The sequence below is a fragment of the Carassius auratus genome, unplaced genomic scaffold, assembly GCF_003368295.1.
Source record: "Carassius auratus strain Wakin unplaced genomic scaffold, ASM336829v1 scaf_tig00029612, whole genome shotgun sequence".
NCBI classification, from domain to species: Eukaryota; Metazoa; Chordata; class Actinopteri; order Cypriniformes; family Cyprinidae; genus Carassius; species Carassius auratus.
The window spans coordinates 1-26,967 of NW_020525779.1; the positions used below are offsets into that span (position 1 = coordinate 1).

At 42.4% G+C, this 26,967-nt stretch overlaps 1 long non-coding RNA gene across 1 annotated transcript; it reads right to left on the minus strand.

Annotated features, from left to right (window-relative positions):
• Positions 1-844: 844 nt before the first annotated feature.
• On the minus strand, positions 845-6,280 carry LOC113079863 (uncharacterized). The gene is made up of 6 exons (XR_003281768.1): positions 6,151-6,280; positions 3,720-3,757; positions 3,529-3,567; positions 2,525-2,574; positions 2,032-2,426; positions 845-1,501 (listed from the first exon to the last, which is right to left on the minus strand). It is a non-coding gene; the product is annotated as an uncharacterized LOC113079863 (long non-coding RNA).
• Positions 6,281-26,967: the final 20,687 nt, after the last annotated feature.

The following is a 26,967-nucleotide window of genomic DNA, read 5'->3' on the forward strand; positions in this document are numbered from 1 at the left end:
TGTACCTCCTCACCATGTATTCTTTCTTTTCTTTCTGGTGAGATCATCCGTCTTGTACCTCCTCACCATGTATTCCTTCTTTTTCTTCTGGTGAAGATCAGTCCGTCTTGTACCTCCTCACCATGTATCCTTCTTCTGTTGGCTGAAGCAATCTGTCCGTCTCTGGTACCTCCTCACCATGTATTCCTTCTTTTTCTTCTGGTGAAGATCATCCGTCTTATACCTCCTCACCATGTAGTCCTTCTTTTCTTCTTGGTGAAGATCATCAGTGTGGTACCTCCTGATTAAGTACTCTTTCCTTTTTTCTGGAAGAGAAGATCAGTTTTGTACCTCTTGGCCCATAACCTCTATCTTTTTGAATCTGGCAAAAATATCTTGATCATACTTCTTTTTAGGGTACCGTCCATTTTCTTCTTCTGAAACTGCAAATTGGTGGCATATTTCTCTCTCTCATATTTTCTTCTTTTTTGTTCCCGGACTTCAAAATGTTGAGCGGTTTTCTCAAGTCTTGCTTCTTGTTTTTCATTTGCAATTTTACGCATTTCTTTTCTTCTTCGCTGCTTGTTTGTTTTTAAAACCTTTATGACACTTTGGTATTTGTCATCTGTAAGAACAGATTTTCAGGGATTCTGATGTCAGCAGTTGTTTGTGGTTTTGCCAAAGGTGAGGTCATTTGTGATGGTGTCACACATGCTGCTGATGAGGATGGTTCCTCAGACTGTTTGCTCCATTTCAAACGAAACAGCCATGAATTCATAGCACGCTTGAGGACCACGATTCCAAAAAAGCGCAAGTAATCTGTTGGTCATGTCATGCAGGTTGGTGAAAGTAAGCATAAACTGCCGCTCCGTCACCAGTAGGATGTGGCCAACCTTCAGCAGTTCTGGAATGTGAATCAAAATATCCATATCTTCCAGATCTGTCTCTGAACACAGCAAAGCACTCTGGAGAAACAATAAGCAGTGCATGGCTGACATCTGTTGAGAGACACTGAAGTCTTTCATCAAGAGGAATCCACCATGCGTCCATTTCCTGTGTTCCTCTGTCTCTTAGATACCCCATCACAACTTCTGACTTTTGGACGCTGTAGTTGTGGTTAGAAGTCGAGATGCTCACAGGTACTTCTGCCATGCTTAAAAGATCCTGTCGGAATCTTCCTTCAGCCATAAGCTGCATTTTAATGCCGACATACAGAGCATCCCCTTCCTCTAGCACCCTGTCAAGATCAGGCTGTTCGAAAGAAGTTCCCTCACTGTGGTACGCAAGGAATGTCAGCGCTACACATGTGCACTGAGTGTTTCGTGAGAAAACATCATACCTTGCATCACTCTGGCAGTGAGACGCCTGCACGGATATAACTCTAGATGTGTAGTTGCCATCTTCGTACTGCTGTCCATCAGAAACCTGAGCAACTCCTTTATTGACGCTCGTCTGTCCTGTCAGGTCTAACTTTGTCCAACGAACTTTTTGAGCCCGGGATCTCCTTCCTTTCCGAGGCATCCTTCAAAAGATCAAGACAAAGTATGAGAAAACAGACCAAAGACATAATATCAAATAATCCATGACGCATCTGATAAGCCCATTAATTAGAGAGAAATAACTTGCTCAAAGAGTTGGGAATTCTACAACTCCACATGCATATACAGACACGGAAATTTTGTAAATGTGATGCTTTTTCTGTATTCACATTAGAATAGTTTAATTTATTTAAATTACAACCTTTGACAATTTTATGATCATAACACTCAACCTTTTTAGCTTAACGGGATTAAATAATACAAGTTTAACGTCTTGATCATCTGTTCTGATTGTTTTTTGAATAATAATAATAATAATAATAATAATAATTATAATTATAAGCAGATGATTTCACATTGTCTCTTAAGTAAGTGTTTTAGCAAACAACCGTCACATTTTCTTCATTATGGGTTTGAACAAATCTGATTAAAATGACTGTAAAATGGTTTTAGCGCTAGTCAAAAAGTACTGTATTCAATAAGCAGTTTTTATAAGATATCATCAGTCACTTACGTCACGAAATGCTGAAGCGATGCAACCTGCAAAGTATTCTCAAGAAAAAAACAAGTTAATTGACAAGAAAAACAACAACTTACAAATACAGCTACTGTAATAAACTTTTTCAATAAAAAGAACAGTAGCAGATAAAACAAATTATGAATCTAATATTAATGGAAACACTTTTTTATACAAAGAAAAAAAAATAGAATATTAAACAAATTATTAACCTAGAATTAAAAGGACTGAACTTTTAAAAGAACAGTAGTAATTGAACACAAATGATCAACTTAGTATTGAAAATAATGTTTTTTTTTTTTTGTTTTTTTTTTTTGTGGGTGGGGGTAGGGTGGGGTGGGGGAGGGGTGAGAACAATACAGAACAACTGCTACTTTGAGAAAATCCAAAACCTGAAAAAAAAAAAAAATTTCAACATATTAGACCACTATAATGATAATAATATTGAAAAGAAAAAGACAGCATCATTCAGGCATTTATGCACACTAACCAGGCGTTCAACTGCAGTGAAAAATACAGGTTGTGCTCTGAATAGATGGTCTGCAAAACAACAAACAAACACACAATTAAAGATAGCCTATGTATGTGAAATAAGACCAATATATACATCGGACAGGACTTACTGTCGTACGCATTTATATATATATATTTTTTAAATACAGTCAGATTTTCAATCAAAATGTATTATATTCTAAACCTAAAGCTAAAGTAATTGATTGGCCAAACAGGTTCCTCAGTGTAGTAAAACACAAAAGTAGCAAAATATAATATATTGTCAATATAATATACTGACTGTCAAACAGTATGACAGAATCTAAATAAATGACAGGCAGAGAGCATTTTTTTCTGATTGGATGTTCAACAAGTGATGTTTTTTACCTGGTTTGAAAAGTTTAGGGAATTATCAGAACTTACATACTTTTCTACTATATAGTAGGGTGAAAAGTACCTGGATGACCTACCACTTCTACTGATATTCTTTAGTTTAGTCTACCCCATGAGCCCACAGAAGCAAAATTGTGAATTACATTGTAACTGATGCTGTAGCTTACATGACAGTGATAACATGACAAATATAGTACATCTACATTCATACCACACATATTAGACTATTTTTTTATTGCAAAATTATTACTTATTCATATGAAATATCAGAGAGTATGCAACTTCGAATGCAGACCATGGCTATAAAATAAACTGGTTCTATCTTTAAGGAACAAAAAACTGTTTATCTATAACTTACAGCAACTTAAAAGGAATGGTTCCCCCAGCAAATGAATATCATTTCATCACTCTCTCATTGACTTTATGTGAAAATGTACAAGCAAGGAAAATCATTGAGGCCTACAACATTCCCCAGTGAATTTCACGAAACTCCACATGCTAGTCACAGGTTCTGAAGCGCTATGGTGCATCAATGAATCAGTAATATCTCATTAATATTTCTTTGTCATCTGTTTATATTTTATCCATTTAATAAATAAATATACTTACTGGATATTGTGCAGTGGAGAGTTTGTAGTGCTCGTAATGCTGTAATTTTAAAATAGAAATAAAATGTCAGACTTAACTTAAAATCTGTCAACCCCATAAACTACAACGTCTCTGATTTACAAGATTTCACATTTTCTAATTCCTGCATACTGCACATTTGAATGTACATTAACCAAAAAATGCAAACAAACCTCAGGAATTGCTCAGGAGTTAAAGCTCAATGATCAATCTAAACAAAGAAAAATGAACAACAAAAAAAGAATAAATTAATGCTTGACAGCACAGAACTGGGACAGTTGATAACAAAACACAGATCTCTGACTTTCAATATACCTCTTATGACTTAAACCAGAAAAAAAAAATCAAATTGTATTCTTAATATAAACATTGAATATGCGGTCTATGTCCAAATATATGTTTATGGTAAACGTTTAAATATATCTACAAAAACAGATGTTAATAGGCATATGACAAATACATCGGGACACATAAAACACATTAGATCAGAGATGCATGGATGTCAACCATATCAACACAAAACAGAGGAAAATTACATTTTGCAACTACAAAAAATGTAAAAAATTAGATGATGAAAGCTAAAAAGATTTTAATTCCATTTATTTATTTTCAAAATACTTTTATACTCTCCAAAGCTGATAAATTCAGTAAAAACTGTGATATTGTCAATTATTATTACAGCTTAAAATTTACTTTTTATTTGTATTATATTTTTACATTTAATTTATTTTGGTGATGGCAAACTGAATTATAATAGTTAACTCCATTTTTCTGTGTCATGTTATCATCAATGTTGAAAACAGTTGTGCTGCTTCATATTTTTGTGGAAACTGAATTTTAACTATTATGTTTGGGTTTAATAATTTTGTTAATACTTTTACTAAGCAGACATGAACTGATCAAAAGTGAAGTATTTAACAAAGATTTTGGACTTGATTTTTATTTTTTTACTTTATTTTCAAAGAATGCTGAAAAAAATGCATTAGTTCATTACAAAATGTAAAAAATGCAAAACAGATTATCAAAAAAAAAACATTTCACACAATAATAAGCAGCACGACCTTTTTCAACACTGATAATAAGTTTATTCGTAATCATTACATTATATAATTAACTTCTGATATATAATCTTTATATAAATTATGTTAAGAAAGGACACAGATATTTTAAATTGAAAAGATATCTTACAATACCACTGTTTTAACTGTTTCTCATCAAGTGAATGGAGCACTGGTCACAGACAAACAACGAACAACTTCAGCTTGCTCTTCCTCTGCATTCGGTGCACATGAACAGATTGTAGTAAAGCTTTAAACACCGTCTCTCCTCCCTGACCCATTCATTACTTAAGATAAATGCATGGATAAGTAAACTGTTAGCACAAATCGTCCACGATCCAAATTTTAATTCTCACTTCAACCTGCTGACTTAGAACCATTAAACATTACCTTTATAAAGTACTGTAATTATATTCCAATCATAAATTATGAAAAAAGTACATAAAAGTTTAGCTGAAACGGCATCTAAACTGTAACTCAACAACATTTTCTGTGTCCAAAAAAAAAAAAAAAAGAGCAGATTTCGCCCTCATTTACGATCAAAACGGGAAGCCGCCGCCGGCCGCGCCCAAGAGCGAGACAAAGACGGATAAGTCCCGTTAATATCTACGTTACCTCACACGGACTCCGTGTGTGAATCTGAGCCGATTCGCCGTCACTATCGTGTCAGACACTGCGGTCTGTGTGTAGTTTCAGAGCGCTGTCTATTTTTATTTCGTGGTTCAGTGAAAGACCACTATATAGACGTTTATTGAACAGCAGAAAATACTTGCATTAATCACCCCCAACACGCAGAATTAATCAGACCGCACAGATTTATAATGCCTCACATTAATCTCAAACAAAAGTCATTCTTAAATACACGGTTAATACTATGAATTACTGTTCTAAAGGCACATTCAAGCAGGAAACCAGCGGCCTTTTTAATTTCGAAATGATTTAGAAACTATTTCGCGCTCATTTAAGATCAAAGCGGGAAGCCGGCCGCACCCCGCTACCGAGAGGAAACGGATAAGTTCCGTTAATATGTACCTCACACGGACTCCGTGTGTGAATCTGAGCCGATTCGCCACCACTAGCGTGTCAGACACGGCGGTCTGTGTGTAGTTTCAGAGCTCTGCCTATTATTACCTCGTGGATATATGAAAAACCACTTACAGACGTATATGGAACAGCAAAAAATACGTGCTTTAATGACACCCAACACGCAGCATTCAGGCCTCACAAATGTCTAATGCCTCACAGTCACCTCAAACTAATTTATTTCTTAAATAGGCGGTGAATATTAGGAAATACTGTCCCAAAGGCACTTTCAAACAGGAAAAAATAACATCGATCTCCAGCGGCCTAACATCAATGACTAACCTCTGCTAAAATACCTTTAAAAAGCACTCTTGCTCAGGCAATATTGCACTAATATTCAGAATTAGCTGATGCATAAACAAATTTCAGGCAAAAATAGTATACAGCACTTTGGCAACATATTTTATTTCTTAAAATTCGTTATTAAAGGCAGACGTTAGAAAAGCAAACCATCCGTACTCACCTCAGGGAGATTTCTGGAACATCGTCGAGGCTGGTCTTGCTCTAGCGCAGTATTACTCAGCCAATCAACAACGCGAACTTCAGCTGCACAGCCAATAGCCATGCAGCGTTTCTTTTCTATCCATATATAGAAGAGAGAGTCCATGGAGACAGTGGATTTTTTTTTTTTTATGTGTGCATCAAGCCTTATTATTAAAAATAAACAATAAAGGTCCCACATATCGAAAAGTTAAACACAGTTAAATTCAAATATTTCTGTCTTTGTTTTTAAGATCACCATGGGTCATATAATAACATTCTTTAATAATGAGCACTTTAAAATCAATACTTTCAAATTGTTATAGCCTTTAAAATACAGAGAAAGAAACATTATGTAATGAATTTAGTGATTAACTTTGTGTTTAAATATTAAATTACCACCTCTAATGGAGACAAAGCCAAGGAATATGTTTGGATGGATATACCTTGATGTAATATAATGATATACATATGCAATGCAATGATACACCCATACAATATAATATATATATACACATAACTAAGAAGGACACTTAATTTAACCCCATCATGTCCTCATCATAATCAATAAGCAAATTTCATTTGTGTACTGTTCCATAACGTTGCTAATAAACATTATTGTCTTGTTTAGCTTCCATCCTTCTCCCCACTGCCACACAAGCTGCTCAGTGATGCTGGAGAATATGTTGTATCATTGCTTATAAGTGTTTCGGTAGCTTTTTGCTAGTGTGTTCCTAGTCAGTAGCTAGTGTAATCTGGGTAGTTGCTGAACGGTTACCCTGTTGTTGCTAGAGTACTCTGTGTGACTGTTAGGCAGTTGCTAAGTTGTTCGCAGTGATTGCTAGGTGGTTACTATGGTGCTGATAGGTGGTTTTGATTGTGTTCTGGTGGTTGCTAGTCATTATTGGTGGTTGATATTGTGCTGCCTGTGCTGTGGGTGGTTGCAATGGTGTTTTAGTAGGTTTATAGGATGTTGCTAGGTACTTGCTAGTTACCATAAATGGTTACTGTGGTGTTTTTAGCATACTGTAGAACATGCTATGTTGTTGCTGAGGTACTCAGGGTGGTTATTAGGGCAGTACCCAGGATTGTTGTTAGGGCCGTTGCTAGGGTACCCAGAGTGGTTGCTAGGGTAATCGAGGTGGTTGCTAAGGTGTTGCTATGTGGTTGCTAGGGTACCCGGGGTGGTTGCTAGGGTGGTTGCTAGGGTACCCATGATGGTTGCTAGGGCCGTTGCTAGGGTACCCATGATGGTTGCTAGGGCCGTTGCTAGGGTACCCAGGGTGGTTGCTAGGGTAATTGGGGCGGTTACTAGGGTGTTGCTATGTGGTTGCTAGGGTACCCGGGGTGGTTACTAGGGTCCCTATGATGGTTGCTAGGGCCGTTGCTAGGGTACCCAGCATGGTTGCTAGGGTACCCGGGGTGGTTGCTAGGGTGTTGCTATGTGGTTGCTAGGGTACCCGGGGTGGTTGCTAGGGTCCCCATGATGGTTGCTAGGGCCGTTGCTAAGGTACTCAGGGTGGTTGCTAGGGTAATCAGGGTGGTTGCTAGGGTGTTGCTATGCGGTTGCTAGGGTACCTGGGGTGGTTGCTAGGGCGGTTGCTAGGGTCTCCATGATGGTTGCTAGGGCCGTTGCTAAGGTACCCAGGGTGGTTGCTAGGGTAATTGGGGCGGTTGCTAGGGTGTTGCTATGTGGTTGCTAGGGTACCCGGGGTGGTTGCTAGGGCGGTTGCTATGGTAACCTGGGTGGTTGCTAGGCAGTTGCTACGGTACTTGGGGTGGTTGCTAAGGTGTTGCTAGGCGGTTGCTAGGGTGTTTTGGCTGGTTGCTAGGCAGTTGCTATGGTCTCCTAGGTGGTTGCTATGATGTTACTAGCTGGTTGGTAGTTGTCACAGATGGTCACTATGTAGTTATTATAGAGTTCTTAGCCCATTTGAGCACTTAGCTAATCACTATTAGCATGTAGCTAATCACTGCTAGCATGACTAGCATGTTGGAAGTCCAGTGTGCTAGCATGAGTCAAAAAATCCAACCGCCATGTCTGTACGATGTTCTGATGCAGAGATATAGATCTTGCAAAACGGTTGCTAGGGTACTCCGTTTGGTTGCTATGGAGTGGCTTGGCATCTGCCAATGGTGATACTCCAAAGGCTGCTTGTCAATATAAACCAACCCCCATGTCTGTACGATGTTCTGATGCAGAGATATAGATCTTGCAAAACGGTTGCTAGGGTACTGTGTTTGGTTGCTAGGGAGTGGCCTGGCAGCTGCCAATGATGATACTCCAATGGTCGCTTGCTAATATGAACCAACCCCCATGCTTCTATGTCTTTCAGATGTTAAGATATCTCTCTATACTTTGGGTTGCTAGGTTGCTCTAAATGGTTGCTAGGGCGTGGCTAGGTTGCCTTGAAGGAGATACATGATTGGCCGTTTGCTGCCCGAGTCAAACGAGCCCACCCTCATGTTTCTATCACACTTCTATCCAAAGTTATTCATTTGATTTTTTTCAATGGAAGTCTATGGGGCTTGTTGCTATGGTGCTCTATATGGTTGCTAGGGCGTGGCTTGATAGATTCACAGTGATCCTGAGAGACTGATTGGTTGCCTGATTCAAATGAGCCCACCCCCTTGTCTCTATGACACTGTGATCCAGAGTTATGTTCAATACAAAATCCCTATGTAATTTTTTCCCATAGTTGGAGAAGCCCTCCCTATACTTTGTATTGGGGGCAAATTTGGGGGGCTCTTGCGCCCCAGGGGTACAACTTATACCCCACTGCGGGGTATGTTCTCACACAGCCTGATAGCCTCTCCAAATGTGGTGATTCACGTGTTTCTGCGAAATTCTCTCTCAGAGCTATGCTCCGTCAAATTTTTTTTTAATGCATTTCCTATGGGACGTTTTTCGGCCGATTTTTCGCCCGCTGTACGAACATCGTACGCCCGATCGCTTATAAAAGTCATAGCACACCTCTCCTCAATAGGGCGCACGATTTGACGCCTGTTTCGTTGGTCTGTGACAAAAACTGCGGGACGAGTTACGCGCCGAAGTTTTGTACGGAAGAAGTAAGAAGAAGAAGAAGAAGAATAATAAGTATGTGAGATAATAATAGTGATGCCTTGCCTCCGGCAAGCACCACTAACTAGAAGGTACATTTCCTGAAGAAAATGTGAGTGGTGCTTGCAGTGGCAAATCTCTGCGCCCTGTAGCCACCCATGATGCCTGTTTGATATTGTGGAGCCGTGATATAAGTTCTTTATATTGCTATATGGTTGCTAGGGCGCTCTATATGGTTGCTATGGTGTGCCTATATAGTTCATATAGTGATATTTAAAGATGATTTACCAGCCTGATTCCAAAAAGCCCAAGACAGTGTTTCAATATGGTTATTTTGATGATATATAGCTTTTAAATGTTGTTAAACAGTTGCTAGGGTGCTAAAATTGGTTGCTATGGCGTGGCTATGAAGTTGTTATGTCACTACTTATGGACTGCTTGATAGGCCGATTCAAAAGAGCCCTCTGCCAAGCCTCTATGACTTTCTGATCCAAAGATATGATGTCAGATAGTTTTTCCAATGTTAAGTCTATGGGATATTTTGACACATTTTCTTCGCCCGCTGTACGATTATCGTAAGTCTGATTGCTTAGAAAAGTCATAGCACACCTCTCCTTAATAAGCCGCACGTTTTGACATCTCATTCATGGGTCTGCGACAAAAAATGCGGGAGGAGTAGCGTGCCAAAGTTTTGTCAAGGCGAATAGTAATAGTAACACTAGAAGGTACATTTCCTGAAGAAAATGTGAGTGGTGCTTGCAGTGGCAAAACTCGGCGCCCTGTTGCTAGGTTGTTGCAATGAGGTTGCTACGGTGGTTACTAGGGTACCCTGGGTGGTTGCTAGGGTCCACATGATGGTTGCTAAGGTACCAAGGGTGGTTGCTAGGGTAATCTGGGTGGTTGCTAGGGTCCCCGTAATGGTTGCTAGGGCCGTTGCTAAGGTACCAAGGGTGGTTGCTAGGGTACCCGGGGTGGTTGCTAGGGCGGTTGCTAGGGTCCCCATGATGGTTGCTAGGGCCGTTGCTAGGGTAGTCAGGGTGGTTGCTAGGGTAATCGGGGTGGTTGCTAGGGTGTTGCTATGTGGTTGCTAGGGTACCCGGGGGGGTTGCTAGGGCGGTTGCTAGGGTCCCCATGATGGTTGCTAGGGCTATTGCTAGGGTACCCAGGTTGGTTGCTAGGGTAATCGGGGTGGTTGCTAGGGTGTTGCTATGTGGTTGCTAGGGTACCCGGGGTGGTTGCTAGGGTGGTTGCTAGGGTCCCCATGATGGTTGCTAGGGCCGTTGCTAGGGTACCCAGGTTGGTTGCTAGGGTAATCGGGGTGGTTGCTAGGGTGTTGCTATGTGGTTGCTAGGGTACCCAGGGTGGTTGCTAGGGTCCCCATGATGGTTGCTAGGGCCGTTGCTAGGGTACCCAGGGTGGTTGCTAGGGTAATCGGGTGGTTGCTAAGGTGTTGCTAGGCGGTTGCTAGGGTGTTTTGACTGGTTGCTAGGCAGTTGCTATGGTCTCCTGGGTGGTTGCTATGATGTTACTAGGTGGTTGGTAGTTGTCACAGATGGTCACTATGTAGTTATTATAGAGTTCTTAGCCCATTTGAGCACTTAGCTAATCACTATTAGCATGTAGCTAATCACTGCTAGCATGACTAGCATGTTGGAAGTCCAGTGTGCTAGCATGAGTCAAAAAATCCAACCGCCATGTCCGTACGATGTTCTGATGCAGAGATATAGGTCGTGCAAAACGGTTGCTAGGGTACTGTGTTTGGTTGCTAGGGAGTGGCCTGGCAACTGCCAATGATGATACTTCAAAGTCTGCTTGCTAATATAAACCAACCCCCATGCTTCTATGTCTTTCAGATGTTAAGATATCTATCTTTGGATTTTGGTTGCCAGGTAGCTCTTAATGGTTGCTAGGGCGTGGCTAGGTTGTCATGAAGGAGATACATGATTGGCCGTTTGCTGCCCGAGTCAAACGAGCCCACCCTCATGTTTCTATGACACTTCTATCCAAAGTTATTCATTTGATCTTTTTCAATGGAAGTCTATGGGGCTTGTTGCTATGGCGCTCTATATGGTTGCTAGGGCGTGGCTTGATAGATTCACAGTGATCCTGAGAGACTGATTGGTTGCCTGATTCAAATGAGCCCACCCCCTTGTCTCTATGACACTGTGATCCTGAGTTATGTTCAATACAAAATCCCTGTATAACTTCCCATAGTAGGAAAAACACACTGTTTCATGGGCGATCCCTCACCATAGTATGTCTATGGGGAACTTTGGGGGTCTCTAGCGCCCCAGGGGTACAACTTGTACGCCTCTGCGAGGTATCCTCTCGCACAGCTTGATAGCCTCTCCAAATGTGGTGATTCACATGTTTCTGCGAAATTCTCTCTCTGCGCTACGATTCGTCAAAGTTGGCCGTAATGCATTTTCTATGCGATTTTTCGGCCGATATTTCGCCCGGTGTACGAACATCGTACGCCCGATCGCTTATAAAAGTCATAGCACACCATTCCCGAATAGGCCGCACGATTTGACGCCTGTTTCGTTGGTCTGTGACGAAAACTGCGGGACTAGTTACGCGCCGAAATTTGTACGGAAGAATAATAATAATAACTAGAAGGTACATTTCCTGAAGAAAATGTGAGTGGTGCTTGCAGTGGCAAAACTCTGCGCCCTGTAGCCACCCATGATGCCTGTGTGATGTTTTGAAGCAGAGAAAGAAGGATTTATATTGCTACATGGTTGCTAGGGTGCTCTATATGGTTGCTATGGTGTGACTATATAGTTTATGGGGTGATATTTAAAGATTATTTACCAGCCTGAATGCAAAAAGCCCTAGCCAGTGTTTCTATATAGTTATTTTTGCTGAGATACAGCTTTTAAATGTAGTTAAACAGTTGCTAGGGGGCTAAAATTGGTTGCTAGGGCATGGATATAAAGTTGTTATGTCACTACTTATGGACTGCTTGATAGGCCGAGTCAAAAGAGCCCTCTCCCAAGCCTCTATGACTTTCTAATCCAAAGATATGATGTCAGATAGTTTTTCCAATGTTAAGTCAATGGGATATTTTCACACATTTTCTTCGCCCGCTGTACGATTATCGTAAGTCCGATTGCTTAGAAAAGACATAGCACACCTCTCCTCAATATCCCGCACGATTTGACACCTCATTCATGGGTCTGTGACAAAAAATGCGGGAGGAGTAGCGTGCCAAAGTTTTGTCAAGGCGAATAGTAATAGTAACACTAGAAGGTACATTTCCTGAAGAAAATGTGAGTGGTGCTTGCAGTGGCAAAACTCTGCGCCCTGTTGCTAGGTTGTTGCAATGAGGTTGCTAAGGTACCCTGGGTGGTTGCTCAGGCGGTTGCTAGGGTCCCCATGATGGTTGCTAAGGTACCCAGGGTGGTTGCTAGGGTAATCTGAATGGTTGCTAGGGTCTTGCTATGTGGTTGCTAGGGTTCCCGGGGTGGTTGCTAGGGCGGTTGCTAGGGTCCCCATGATGGTTGCTAGGGCCGTTGCTAGGGTACCCAGGGTGGTTGCTAGGGTGTTGCTATGTGGTTGCTAGGGTACCCGGGGTGGTTGCTAGGGCGGTTGCTATGGTCCCCATGATGGTTGCTAGGGCCGTTGCTAGGGTACTCAGGGTGGTTGCTAGGGTAATTGGGGTGGTTGCTAGGGTGTTGCTATGTGGTTGCTAGGGTACCCGGGGTGGTTGCTAGGGCGGTTGCTATGGTCCCCATGATGGTTGCTAGGGCCGTTGCTAGGGTACTCAGGGTGGTTGCTAGGGTAATTGGGGTGGTTGCTAGGGTGTTGCTATGTGGTTGCTAGGGTACCCGGGGTGGTTGCTAGGGCGGTTGCTAGGGTCCCCATGATGGTTGCTAGGGCCGTTGCTAGGGTACTCAGGGTGGTTGCTAGGGTGTTGCTATGTGGTTGCTAGGGTACCCGGGGTGGTTGCTAGGGCCGTTGCTAAGGTACCCAGGGTGGTTGCTAGGGTAATTGGGGCGGTTGCTAGGGTGTTGCTATGTGGTTGCTAGGGTACCCGGGGTGGTTGCTAGGGCGGTTGCTATGGTAACCTGGGTGGTTGCTAGGCAGTTGCTACGGTACTTGGGGTGGTTGCTAAGGTGTTGCTAGGCGGTTGCTAGGGTGTTTTGGCTGGTTGCTAGGCAGTTGCTATGGTCTCCTGGGTGGTTGCTATGATGTTACTAGGTGGTTGGTAGTTGTCACAGATGGTCACTATGTAGTTATTATAGAGTTCTTAGCCCATTTGAGCACTTAGCTAATCACTATTAGCATGTAGCTAATCACTGCTAGCATGACTAGCATGTTGGAAGTCCAGTGTGCTAGCATGAGTCAAAAAATCCAACCGCCATGTCTGTACGATGTTCTGATGCAGAGATATAGGTCATGCAAAACGGTTGCTAGGGTACTCCATTTGGTTGCTATGGAGTGGCTTGGCAGCTGCCAATGGTGATACTCCAAAGGCTGCTCGCCAATATAAACCAACCCCCATGCCTCTACGATGTTCTGATGCAGAGATATAGATCTTGCAAAATGGTTGCTAGGGTACTGTGTTTGGTTGCTAGGGAGTGGCCTGGCAACTGCCAATGATGATACTCCAATGGTTGCTTGCTAATATAAACCAACCCCCATGCTTCTATGTCTTTCAGATGTTAAGATATCTATCTTTGGATTTAGGTTGCTAGGGAGCCCCAAATGGTTGCTAGGGCGTGGCTATGAAGTGTTGAAGTGATTCGTGATTGGCCATTTGCTGCCCCGAGTCAAACGAGCCCACCCTCATGTTTCTATGACACTTCTATCCAAAGTTATTCATTTGATCTTTTTCAATGGAAGTCTATGGGGCTTGTTGCTATGGCGCTCTATATGGTTGCTAGGGCGTGGCTTGATAGATTCACAGTGATCCTGAGAGACTGATTGGTTGCCTGATTCAAATGAGCCCACCCCCTTGTCTCTATGACATTGTGATCCAGAGTTATGTTCAATACAAAATCCCTATGTAATGTCCCATAGCAGGAAAAGTCCTCCCTATACTTTGTATTAGGGCCATTTTTGGGGGGCTCTCGCGCCCCAGGGGTACAACTTATACCCCACTGCGGGGTATGTTCTCGCACAGCCTGATAGCCTCTCCAAATGTGGAGATTCACGTGTTTCTGCGAAAATCCCTCTCGGAGCTACGATCCGTCAAAGTTGGCCGCAATGCATTGTCTATGCGATTTTTCGCCCGTTTTGTCGCCCGGTGTACGAACATCGTACGCCCGATCGCTTATAAAAGTCATAGCACACCATTCCCGATTAGGCCGCACGATTTGACGCCTGTTTCGATGGTCTGTGACAAAAACTGCGGGACTAGTTACGCGCCGAAATTTGTACGGATCTAGAAGAAGAAAAAGAAGAAGAATAATAAGTATGTGAGATAATAATAGTGATGCCTTGCCTCCGGCAAGCACCACTAACTAGAAGGTACATTTCCTGAAGAAAATGTGAGTGGTGCTTGCAGTGGCAAAACTCTGCGCCCTGTTGCTAGGTTGTTGCAATGAGGTTGCTATGGTGGTTGCTAGGGTACCCTGGGTGGTTGCTAAGGCGGTTGCTAGGGTCCCCATGATGGTTGCTAAGGTACCCAGGGTGGTTGCTAGGGTAATCGGGATGGTTGCTAGGGTGTTGCTATGTGGTTGCTAGGGTACCCGGGGTGGTTGCTAGGGCGGTTGCTAGGGTCCCCATGATGGTTGCTTGGGCGGTTGCTAGGGTACCCAGGGTGGTTGCTAGGGTAATCAGGGTGGTTGCTAGGGTGTTGCTATGGGGTTGCTAGGGTACCTGGGGTGGTTGCTAGGGTCCCCATGATGGTTGCTAGGGCCGTTGCTAGGGTACCCAGGGTGGTTGCTAGGGTAATCGGGGTGGTTGCTAGGGTGTTGCTATGTGGTTGCTAGGGTACCCGGGGTGGTTGCTAGGGCGGTTGCTAGGGTCCCCATGATGGTTGCTAGGGCCGTTGCTAAGGTACCCAGGGTGGTTGCTAGGGTAATCGGGGCGGTTGCTAGGGTGTTGCTATGTGGTTGCTAGGGTACCCGGGGTGGTTGCTAGGGCGGTTACTATGGTAACCTGGGTGGTTGCTAGGCAGTTGCTACGGCACTTGGGGTGGTTGCTAAGGTGTTGCTAGGCGGTTGCTAGGGTGTTTTGGCTGGTTGCTAGGCAGTTGCTATGGTCTCCTGGGTGGTTGCTATGATGTTACTAGGTGGTTGGTAGTTGTCACAGATGGTCACTATGTAGTTATTATAGAGTTCTTAGCCCATTTGAGCACTTAGCTAATCACTATTAGCATGTAGCTAATCACTGCTAGCATGACTAGCATGTTGGAAGTCCAGTGTGCTAGCATGAGTCAAAAAATCCAACCGCCATGTCTGTACGATGTTCTGATGCAGAGATATAGGTCGTGCAAAACGGTTGCTAGGGTACTCCGTTTGGTTGCTATGGAGTGGCTTGGCAGCTGCAAATGGTGATACTCCAAAGGCTGCTCGCCAATATAAACCAACCCCCATGCCTCTACGATGTTCTGATGCGGAGATATAGATCTTGCAAAACGGTTGCTAGGGTACTGTGTTTGGTTGCTAGGGAGTGGCCTGGCAGCTGCCAATGATGATACTCCATTGGTTGCTTGCTAATATAAACCAACCCCCATGCTTCTATGTCTTTCAGATGTTAAGATATCTATCTTTGGATTTTGGTTGCTAGGTAGCTCTTAATGGTTGCTAGGGCGTGGCTAGGTTGTCATGAAGGAGATACATGATTGGCCGTTTGCTGCCCGAGTCAAACGAGCCCACCCTCATGTTTCTATGACACTTCTATCCAAAGTTATTCATTTGATCTTTTTCAATGGAAGTCTATGGGGCTTGTTGCTATGGCGCTCTATATGGTTGCTAGGGCGTGGCTTGATAGATTCACAGTGATCCTGAGAGACTGATTGGTTGCCTGATTCAAATGAGCCCACCCCCTTGTCTCTATGACACTGTGATCCTGAGTTATGTTCAATACAAAATCCCTATGTAATTTCCCATAGTAGGAAAAACACAGTGTTTCATGGGCGATCCCTCACCATACTATGTCAATGGGGCAACTTTGGGGGTCTCTAGCACCCCAGGGGTACAACTTGTACCCCTCTTTGAGGTATCCTCTCGCACAGCCTGATAGCCTCTCCAAATGTGGTGATTTACGTGTTTCTACGAAATTCCCTCTCTGCGCTACGATCCGTCAAAGTTGGCCACAATGCATTTCCTATGGGACGTTTTTCGGCCGTATTTCGCCCGCTGTACGAACATCGTACGCCCGATCGCTTATAAAAGTCATAGCACACCATTCCCGAATAGGCCGCACGATTTGACGCCTGTTTCGTTGGTCTGTGACAAAAACTGCGGGACTAGTTACGCGCCGAAATTTTGTCCGGAAGAAAAATAAGAATAATAAGTATGTGAGATAATAATAGTGATGCCTTGCCTCCGGCAAGCACCACTAATAAGTATGTGAGATAATAATAGTGATGCCTTGCCTCCGGCAAGCACCACTAATAAGTATGTGAGATAATAGTAGTAGTGCTTTGCCTCCGGCAAGCACCACTAACTAGAAAGTACATTTCCTGAAGAAAATGTGAGTGGTGCTTGCAGTGGCAAAACTCTGCGCCCTGTAGCCACCCATGATGCCTGTGTGATGTTTTGAAGCAGAGATAGAAGGATTTATATTGCTACATGGTTGCTAGGGTGCTCTATATGGTTGCTATGGTGTGACTATATAGTTTATGGGGTGATATTTAAAGATTATTTACCAGCCTGAATGCAAAAAGCCCAAGCCAGTGTTTCTATATAGTTATTTTTGCTGAGATACAGCTTTTAAATGTGGTTAAACAGTTGCTAGGGGGCTAAAATTGGTTGCTAGGGCATGGATATGAAGTTGTTATGTCACTACTTATGGACTGCTTGATAGGCCGAGTCAAAAGAGCCCTCTCCCAAGCCTCTATGCCTCTCTGATCCAAAGATATGATGTCAGATAGTTTTTCCTATGTTAAGTCAATGGGATATTTTCACACATTTTCTTCACCCGCTGTACGATTATCGTAAGTCCGATTGCTTAGAAAAGTCATAGCACACCTCTCCTCAATATCCCGCACGATTTGACACCTCATTCATGGGTCTGTGACAAAAAATGCGGGAGGAGTAGCGTGCCGAAATTTTGTCAAGGCGGATAGTAATAGTAACACTAGAAGGTACATTTCCTGAAGAAAATGTGAGTGGTGCTTGCAGTGGCAAAACTCGCCCCTCTGTTGCTAAGGTGTGGTTGCTAGGGTCCCTATGATGGTTGCTAGGGCCGTTGCTAGGGTACCCAGGGTGGTTGCTAGGGTAATCGGGTAGGTTGCTAGGGTGTTCCTATGTGGTTGCTAGGGTACTCTGGGTGGTTGCTAGGGCGGTTGCTAGGGTCCCCATGGTGGTTGTTAGGGCCGTTGCTAAGGTACCCAGGGTGGTTGCTAGGGTAATTGGGGTGGTTGCTAGGGTGTTGCTATGTGGTTGCTAGGGTAATCGGGGTGGTTGCTAGGGTGTTGCTATGTGGTTGCTAGGCAGTTGCTATGGTCTCCTGGGTGGTTGCTATGATGTTACTAGGTGGTTGGTAGTTGTCACAGATGGTCATTATGTAGTTATTATAGAGTTCTTAGCCCATTTGAGCACTTAGCCAATCACTATTAGCATGTAGCTAATCACTGCTAGCATGACTAGCATGTTGGAAGTCCAGTGTGCTAGCATGAGTCAAAAAATCCAACCGCCATGTCTGTACGATGTTCTGATGCAGAGATATAGGTCTTGCAAAACGGTTGCTAGGGTACTCCGTTTGGTTGCTATGGAGTGGCTTGGCAGCTGCCAATGGTGATACTCCAAAGGCTGCTCGCCAATATAAACCAACCCCCATGCTTCTACGATGTTCTGATGCAGAGATATAGATCTTGCAAAACAGTTGCTAGGGTACTGTGTTTGGTTGCTAGGGAGTGGCCTGGCAGCTGCCAATGATGATACTCCGAAGTCTGCTTGCTAGTATGAATGATATAAACCAATCCCCATGCCTTTATGATATTCAGATTTGAAGATATCTCTCTATGCTTTTGGTCGCTAGGGAGGTCCAAATGGTTGCTAGGGCGTGGCTATGAAGTGTTGAAGGTGATTCGTGATTGGCCATTTGCTGCCCCGAGTCAAACGAGCCAACCCTCATGTTTCTATGACACTTCTATCCAAAGTTATTCATTTTGTATTTTTCAATGGAAGTCTATGGAGCTTGTTGCTATGGTGCTCTAAATGGTTGCTAGGGCGTGGCTTGATAGCTTCATAATGATCATGAGAGTCTGATTGGTTGCCTGATTCAAATGAGCCCACCCCCTTGTCTCTATGACACTGTGATGCAGAGTTATGTTCAATACAAAATCCCTATGTAATTTCCCATAGTAGGAAAAACACAGTGTTTCATGGGCGATCCCTCACCATACTATGTCAATGGGGCAACTTTGGGGGTCTCTAGCACCCCAAGGGTACAACTTGTACCCCTCTGCGAGGTATCCTCTCGCACAGCCTGATAGCCTCTCCAAATGTGGTGATTCACATGTTTCTGCGAAATTCTCCCTCGGAGCTACGATCCGTCAAAGTTGGCCGTAATGCATTTCCTATGGGCCGTTTTTCGGTCGTTTTTTCGCCCGCTGTACGAACATCGTACGCCCGATCCCTTATAAAAGTCATAGCACACCATTCCCGAATAGGGCGCACGATTTGACACCTCTTTTGCGGGTCTGTGACAAAAGCTGCGGGACTAGTTACGCGCCGAAGTTTTGTACGGAAGAAAAATAAGAAGAATAATAATAAGTATGTGAGATAATAATAGTGATGCCTTGCCTCCGGCAAGCACCACTAATAAGTATGTGAGATAATAGTAGTAGTGCTTTGCCTCCGGCAAGCACCACTAACTAGAAGGTACATTTCCTGAAGAAAATGTGAGTGGTGCTTGCAGTGGCAAAACTCGCCCCTCTGTTGCTAGGGTGTTCTGCACATTTACAAGAGAGCCAACCACCATCTCTGTAGAATGTTCTGGTACTGAGACATGGCTTCTTTATATAGCGATATGGATGCTGAGGTGTTCTAAATGGCTGCTAGGGTGTGGCTAGACAGTTACTATTTTGATATTTGCAGACTGGTTTCTCACCTGCAACAAAAGAGCAGACCTGGAAATCCATTTCTTTCCTGAAAAAATCCTTTCCTGAAACTTAAGCGCTAACATGATCTTGAACTACAGCATCAATCACTGATTTTACTGGGAAAATCACTTTACAATAAGGATCATTAGTTCAAGTTTAACGTATTAAATAACATTTACTAACCATGACCAATACATTACTGTATTTAGTAATCTTTGTTAATGTTAGTTCATGAAAATACAATTGTTCATTGTTTGTTCATGTTAATTCACAGTGCATTAACTAATTTTAACATGGTTTTTATAATGTGTTAGTAAATGTTGAAATTAAACATGAACAAATATTAATAAATTCTGTAGAAGTGCAGACCATTATTAGTTCATGTTAACTAATGTAGTAACTAATGCCAACTAATGAAACTTACTGTAAAGTGTTAGAAACAAATGCTATACCAGGGTGTATTCAAACATGCCAAACACAATTGCTTTAATTCACTTATGTGGAAAATCACGAGCCTAATACGACATAAACTTTATTAAATTAAAGTTTCTTATCATTGTTTGTGATATAAATGTGTCATATGTTAAAAAAAACATTATCTAACATGAGGAGACTTGAAGAAAAATGCCCTTTATTTGAATTAATGGGTGGCTCTTAAAAGAGCCGTTGCTGCCCTTAAAAGGACATTTGACAGCTTCATCGTTGGAGTTCTGCCTGCAGAGCTTCTGTTAGGTTACTCAGCAAGCGCTCATTGCCCTCTGGGCTCAGGTGGACTCCGTCCCGGGACAGATGTGACAGATCAATGTTGGAATGACGAACGCAGCGCATCTGTCTCTCTGCCAAGAAGCCTGCAATCGAATTGTTGACCCAACGCCGGCTCCGTTCGATGCCATATGCAGACCTAGCAGTTTGCCCTCGCCAATTAAGTCGGGGCAGAATAAATGAAAAAAGAAGCCTGGTTCTGGGGAGAATCCTGAAGACTTCAGCCAGGTCCGTCTTCATTTCCCGAAGGAAATCCAGGCGGTTGCGTCCCTCCCGACACAAGCTGTTTCCACCGAGGTGAATAATCAAGATGTCAGGAGCTGGAGCTCTGGCCCTGAGAGACCGCAGCACTGGAAGCAACTGCTCCCAGAGTCTGCCTCCTCTGCCCTGCCAAGTAATGCTGCAGCGAAGGCCAAGGCTCCTGTCGAGCCCCTGCTCACTGATGTGAGCATACAGCCTCCGAATAATTGAACTCCCAACAATCCACACACGAGGTACTCTGTCATCCGCCATCTCGAAGAAGAGTGAGGGTGCTGTGATTTGGCGCCAGTATTTAAGATGAACGCTGTGCTTAATTGTCAAAGGGTGGAGCTGTTGCACATTCTACAGGCAGCGAACGCTTTAGAGCAGTGCACAATAAATGAATATCCCACATTTATGCCAAGCGGTTGCTGTTTATAATTTATGAAAATGTTTATGTTGCAGTGTATATATGGTACAATATTTTAGACTGTTGTAAGAGTGTATTTTATCTCCCTAATCTGAAATCGAATGAGCAGCCTCCAATAGTAAGACATACATTTCAAAATAAGAGTCCCGGTGTATATCGGTCTAGTTTATAATTAAAAGCCACGTATATGCATAATTAATTTCTCCCCTGCTCATTACTGATATCTTGTTAAACAATAAACCCAGCAAAACAGATGCATTAGAGCAGTGGTTCTCAAATTTTTTTGAGTGGAGTACCACATGAGGCATTAACCATCTTCTAACAATCAACCCTCTGCATACCTTTCCACTGCACCTTTTCCCTTAAAGGATATTATTTGCACCCTAAATTGACATTGGTCATATTCTATATTTATAAATACATGTACAAAAATCTAGAAAAAATACAATGATAAAAATCGAAAAACTCTTGAGAGCAATTACTGACAATTCGGTTGTTAAGTGATGACGTAAGAAGCGCTGTTTCCGTGTCCAAGCCTCAACTCCCTTAACTTGAGAATACGACCTCAACAGCCGTTTATGAGCACTGTTTATCCATATTAATAATTTAATCTAAACGCTTTCAAACTTACAGTATACACTACAGTCTCCTTGCTTACAGCGTCCCAAACACAAATAATTTATATATATATTTTTATATTTATATTTTCATTGTCTGGCTATCTGGGACTTCGGTATGGAGTTAAAGGTTAAGATTATAACTTTTTCGCTAGTATTCTATCACATCGTGAGTTTATACTAGCACCTTTTGATCTGATAGAGCGTTTGGACACGGAAGCGCTGCTACGTGACGTCAGACTTAACAAGCGAATACTGTGAAGAACATTACTTGATTCTACCCTTTTGATCGCTGAACTATGAAATCAAGATCACATTTGCGATCGTGTGGATAATTGGATTTGCGTTTTTGGAGGTTCGATTTTGTGACCTTTTTGAAACATCTCGCGGCACAGATGAACATAAAATTTAAGTAAATCTTCTGTTGACTAGCAGTGCATTCATACCCTTCATTGTTAAATAAAGTTTACCTGTTGTTTCTGAAATCATGCAGTCTTCCTCTCTTGAAATTTCCACTTTGTCTTGGAGAGCGCAGATCGTGGTTGCTTAGCAATGACAGACGCCACTTGAGCACTGTCTACTTGTTCCGGTGAAATCACAAAATAAAATGTACACAAACATGTTCTTACTCTTGACATACAACCACCGATTTTAATTGGAAAACATACTATACTTCGAATTAACCTCTTGCTGGTTTGGGTGGCCAATTTATTCACTCCTGTAAAGAATCACGAGCTTAATAGTACCACTATTGTAGGTGTGATGCTAAGCATTAAACACCAGTTCTTTCTCAATAAATTAAAATACATAATTTGTGAACACCATAAGGTTACTTAATATTTTGCAATCGTTAGTTCTGACATTAAATATTTTAATAAAAAAAAATGATATATGTAAACTGTGATAATACGCAGACATATTGTGGCCTTGATTAAAAAACATATACAATTGTTTTTGGAAACAGCATACCTTCAGTAAGCAAGGTTTGGGTTAATCAACTGAGAATATATTTTACAGTAAGTTAACCTTGCTTTCTGGAAAAACCCCTGGACCTTCTGTGAAGTTCACAAGAACACATATTTAATGTGCCACTGAAGAAGATTCAATAAAGACAAAAACACTTGATGTGCCAATTCAACCAAAATGTTTATTAAAAGATTTAGAAAACGCCTGTTGTGCCAAATCCCACCCTATAAATGTCATACTAGCTCACATATAAATATTATTTTAACTTTATATTACAATTATACAATTATGAAAATAAAAAACAAATATCTGACTGTTGCAATAAAATTGTTAAAATCAAGTTTCTATTTTGGCAGAATAGTGATGAAAGTGTTTGACTTATTGTATTAATAAAGTGAACCTTGTACATGTTGCACTTAAAGCCATTGTAAAATACTCAATTACAGTCCATGATTGTGTCTATTACTGCACAAGTGTTTATAAAGGGCATAAGGCCATACATAAGCCCTGTGATTTCAGAAAACAACACCCCTTAGCAGTTCTGAAAGCACTGTTAATCACAGCATCACAGGGCTTACTGCTTTACCGTAAGTGACTAAGCCATAACATGATTTTACTTTTATTTGTTTAAATTTCTATGATTTAATAAAAAAATTATGAATTGAGTCGCAAACTGTTGTTTTAGAAACCCTGGTCGGCAGGGATGCGAGAGGGACACAGGATTTGACACAACACCCCCAGTGAGCAAGCCAGAGGCGACGGTGGCAAGGAAAAAACTCTTAAGGAGATAAAAAACCTTGAGAGGAACCAGACTCATCAGGGGGAACCCATCCTCCTCGGGCATGGCGTACACATTATAAGAACATTCTTATTCAAGCTAATATATGAAATAGTTAACTGAGACCAATTATTTAATATAATAAGATGATTTAAAAATATATATATTAAAACTGATTAATCGATCATCTAATGATTAAAGGCAATCAGGGGTATAATGAAGCATCTCCCGCCATCTAGCCGCTGGATCTGACATGGCAAACAGGCTGGACACCCTGAGGTAGAGGGGGTAAAACAGATATGATCATGTTAGTGAATTGAATTCATTTTTTTCATTCTACAAGACTTACAGAGCATAAACTTTCAGGTCAGATGTATGTTTTGCAAGAGACATTTCTGCTCTCTCACTTCTGAGAACCATCATACACTTAAAAATCTAAGCGTTCACATCAAAATACATTCCCCTGAACAAACACACTGTATGATAAAATGCACTGAAACACTAGACCTTACCAGTATTATTGACAAACTTTACCTCATTGCTTTAATGTGCTTCTTCCATTGCTTCTTTGGTCTTCAGCATTGTCTTCAACTCCAAACACATCTGGTACCGTCCTCTGGCAATGAAATTGATAAATGAATAACAGGATCACTGCATACACATTTACTAATAAACTAAAAAAAATAAGTAAACTAAAACTTACTGAAAGAAATTAGCACATAAGATGGTATCCAGCTCATCATCATCAGTGGTGAAGCACACTTGATCTTCTCAGACATTCTGACTCGCCGGTTCCTGAAAAACATCAAAATCAAAATTAGATTAAGATATTCCTTTAAATGTGGTTATTGTGTGCAGTAGCACAGTGACTGAAGTGACATTTTTTAACACTTACCTTTAGATGGTATATTGCACACTCATATCCAGTGTTGCAGAGGATTGCTATGGTCTCCAAAATCTTCCTGCAACTTTACAGAAGAGCACATATCAATATTAGAATAGCAGAGGACTGCAAATAATATATCCAGTGCACATTGTACAGACTGAACACAAAATCATTTGAAACAAATGTTACGTTAAGGTCAAAATCAAATACATCACAACAGTTTCTTACTACTTCTCACTTAACCTTACTGTCTTTTATGACTTACTGCTGCTGTTGCTCTCACTGTCTGTGTCTTCCCTGGAGTTATTACACTAACCCTGACTGAGTCCTGTATTCTGCTGCCTTCACTTCCTGTCCTGCCTGGAGCTGCCACACTACTCCTTCGTCCTTCCTGCTGCTGTACTCTAGTTAACTCAGGGACACAACACCTTCATATTAACACGAACAACACAATATAACCGCAACGTCACTGCCGTCGATAAAGGAGGTTAAATGGAACCTCAGTTCAGTATGGCTTAAGGCCAAGACACCACTCATACAGAAGCCACTGGGGAACTAAGGCTGGTGTTGCCCCACTGTTGTCGTTAATGCTGATTCAGTGGCCCCAGTGACCTGGTATAGCGGGCAATTCACCTATGGAAAAAAACGCAATACACAGTACACAGGATTGTGGTAACTGTGGTAGGTCTCTAACACGCCCGATTGATGACAGAAGTCCGGATTTGAAATGTAGATGTGGTCAAGTAGTGTGTGCTTTTCCGTCGTCGCTGATGTAATCAGTTGCGTGTATCCTCGAGATTGAAACAACTCCAGAATAGTTTTTTTTCCAGGGTGTAGGAGGTCCTCGTTGAAATCTCCACAGATGATGACGAGATCGTTGTGTGTGAGGCCCAGGTAATCCAGCATACTGTTCAGGTTGGTCAAGAAATCTCCAACACTGTACTGTGGTGGCCTATACACAGCTACGACTGCTGCTTTTATTGGGGAATCCAATTTGATCACAGCAAACTCCAGATCAGTCACATTTTGTATATATTGCCTGGGCTGAGTTGGAATGTGCTCCTTGCAATATATTGCGACTCCACCTCCATTTTTCCTTCCAATTTCTTGATGTGTGGAGTAGGAGACATGCCTGTTGCGTGTGAACAAGTTGTATCCTTCCAATTGGAGATCTGAAGTAGACGATCCAGTCAGGTGTGTTTCTGTTAAACACAGAACATCGGCGAGTTGTAGCTCATGATGGCATCTGATATCCTCCATGTGAGATGCCAGTCCTTCCGTGTTGTGATGGATGATGGTGAGTGTCTGTTCCTGCCTATTTTCCCTCACGTGCTGCAAAAGTGGCATGATTTCTTCAACTCTTGCTCTTCTCATGCTTTGCAAAGAGGTTGTGATTTCAGGATCAGCATATATCTTCTTGTCGTCGAAATCCGTAATGTGTAATCCTTGTAGAGATGTCGTTCTGCTGAGGGCAACGTAGGCCATTCCCGGCTCAAAAATCTTCTTCAATGACACTACTGCAGAGTGCATTGTCATGCCTTGAACTTTGTGGGCTGTGCAGGCGTAAGCTAGCTTAATGGGAAACTGACGACGAACGGCTCCTTTCCTCAGACTTTCTTCAGATCTCTCAATGTAAACCAAGACGTCTTCTTCACCTCGTACCTTTTTACGGTGTTTCTGACCGGCGTTTGGATTGTCAAGTTGAAGTCCTAACATTTGTACGGTGTCGATTCCATCTTTTGTTTTGGTGACGATGTTTGCAATCGTGCCAAAACATCCATTGACAATTCCATCTTCTACATCCAGGTTCCTGGTTACCATCACACGAACTCCCACTGCAACTTGCATTGTGTCCAGCAAGTCGTCCTTTTTTCCAGTGACAGGTTTGTTTAATCGCTTCATCCTTCCTGTTCTTGGGTCTTTCCTGTAGTCTTCGGCATCAATTGTTATGATGTCAGCGAAGAGGGCCTGTACAATCTCGGTATTGTACTTGTCAACCTCTTTGTTAGTGGCGAATATGTGTAGAGCATCACGTGGACAGTCTTCTGGCTTCTTCACAGCCTGGAATAACAAAGCTCGATCATCTTCCCTGAGAGCTTCTGTCTTCTGCCTCACTCGTAGTCGGTTCAACAGTTGAGCGAAAGCGAGGTCTTCCTTCTGCCGCATGATCTCTGTGAGTGTGATGATTTGAAAATGGTCCTTCCAGAAGTCCAGCATATCCTCTTCATACACACAGAGCGGTTTGGCTTTACCAAGCGGTGGCAGTTGATAATAATCCCCTACGACGAGGCAAGATATTCCTCCAAAAGGTTTCTTGTTGCCTTTGATCTGCTGAAATCTCCAGTTTACGTATGTGAACAGATCCTTTGAAACCATGGATATTTCGTCGATGATAAGAATCTCCACGTCGCGTAATCCTGCTCTCACTTCATCAAGGGCGTTCCCAAGTCCTTGATAAGGTGGCTTCAGACTCCTTGGCAGTTTTAAAAGGGAATGCAGTGTTTTTCCAGAGATGTTGAACGCTGCAGTTCCAGTAAACGCAGACAACAACACCGTGGGCACGGAGAGATCCCCTTCTTCCCGGAGTCGAGGGAGTTGTCGCAGAATCTTAGTTGCTTCCGAGTGTATGCACTTGATGACGTGCGATTTCCCACAACCTGCACCGCCTGACAAAAAGTAAAAAAACTGCTCTGGATTGTGACCCCACACACGCTTCTGACACCACTGGCGGACAGTGTAAAAAATTGCTGCCTGCGTCTCATTTAGACTCCTAAACATCTTCCTCAGATATTCATTAGTCATCTGTGGTGCCTCAATCTGTGGTACGACTCCGTCTCC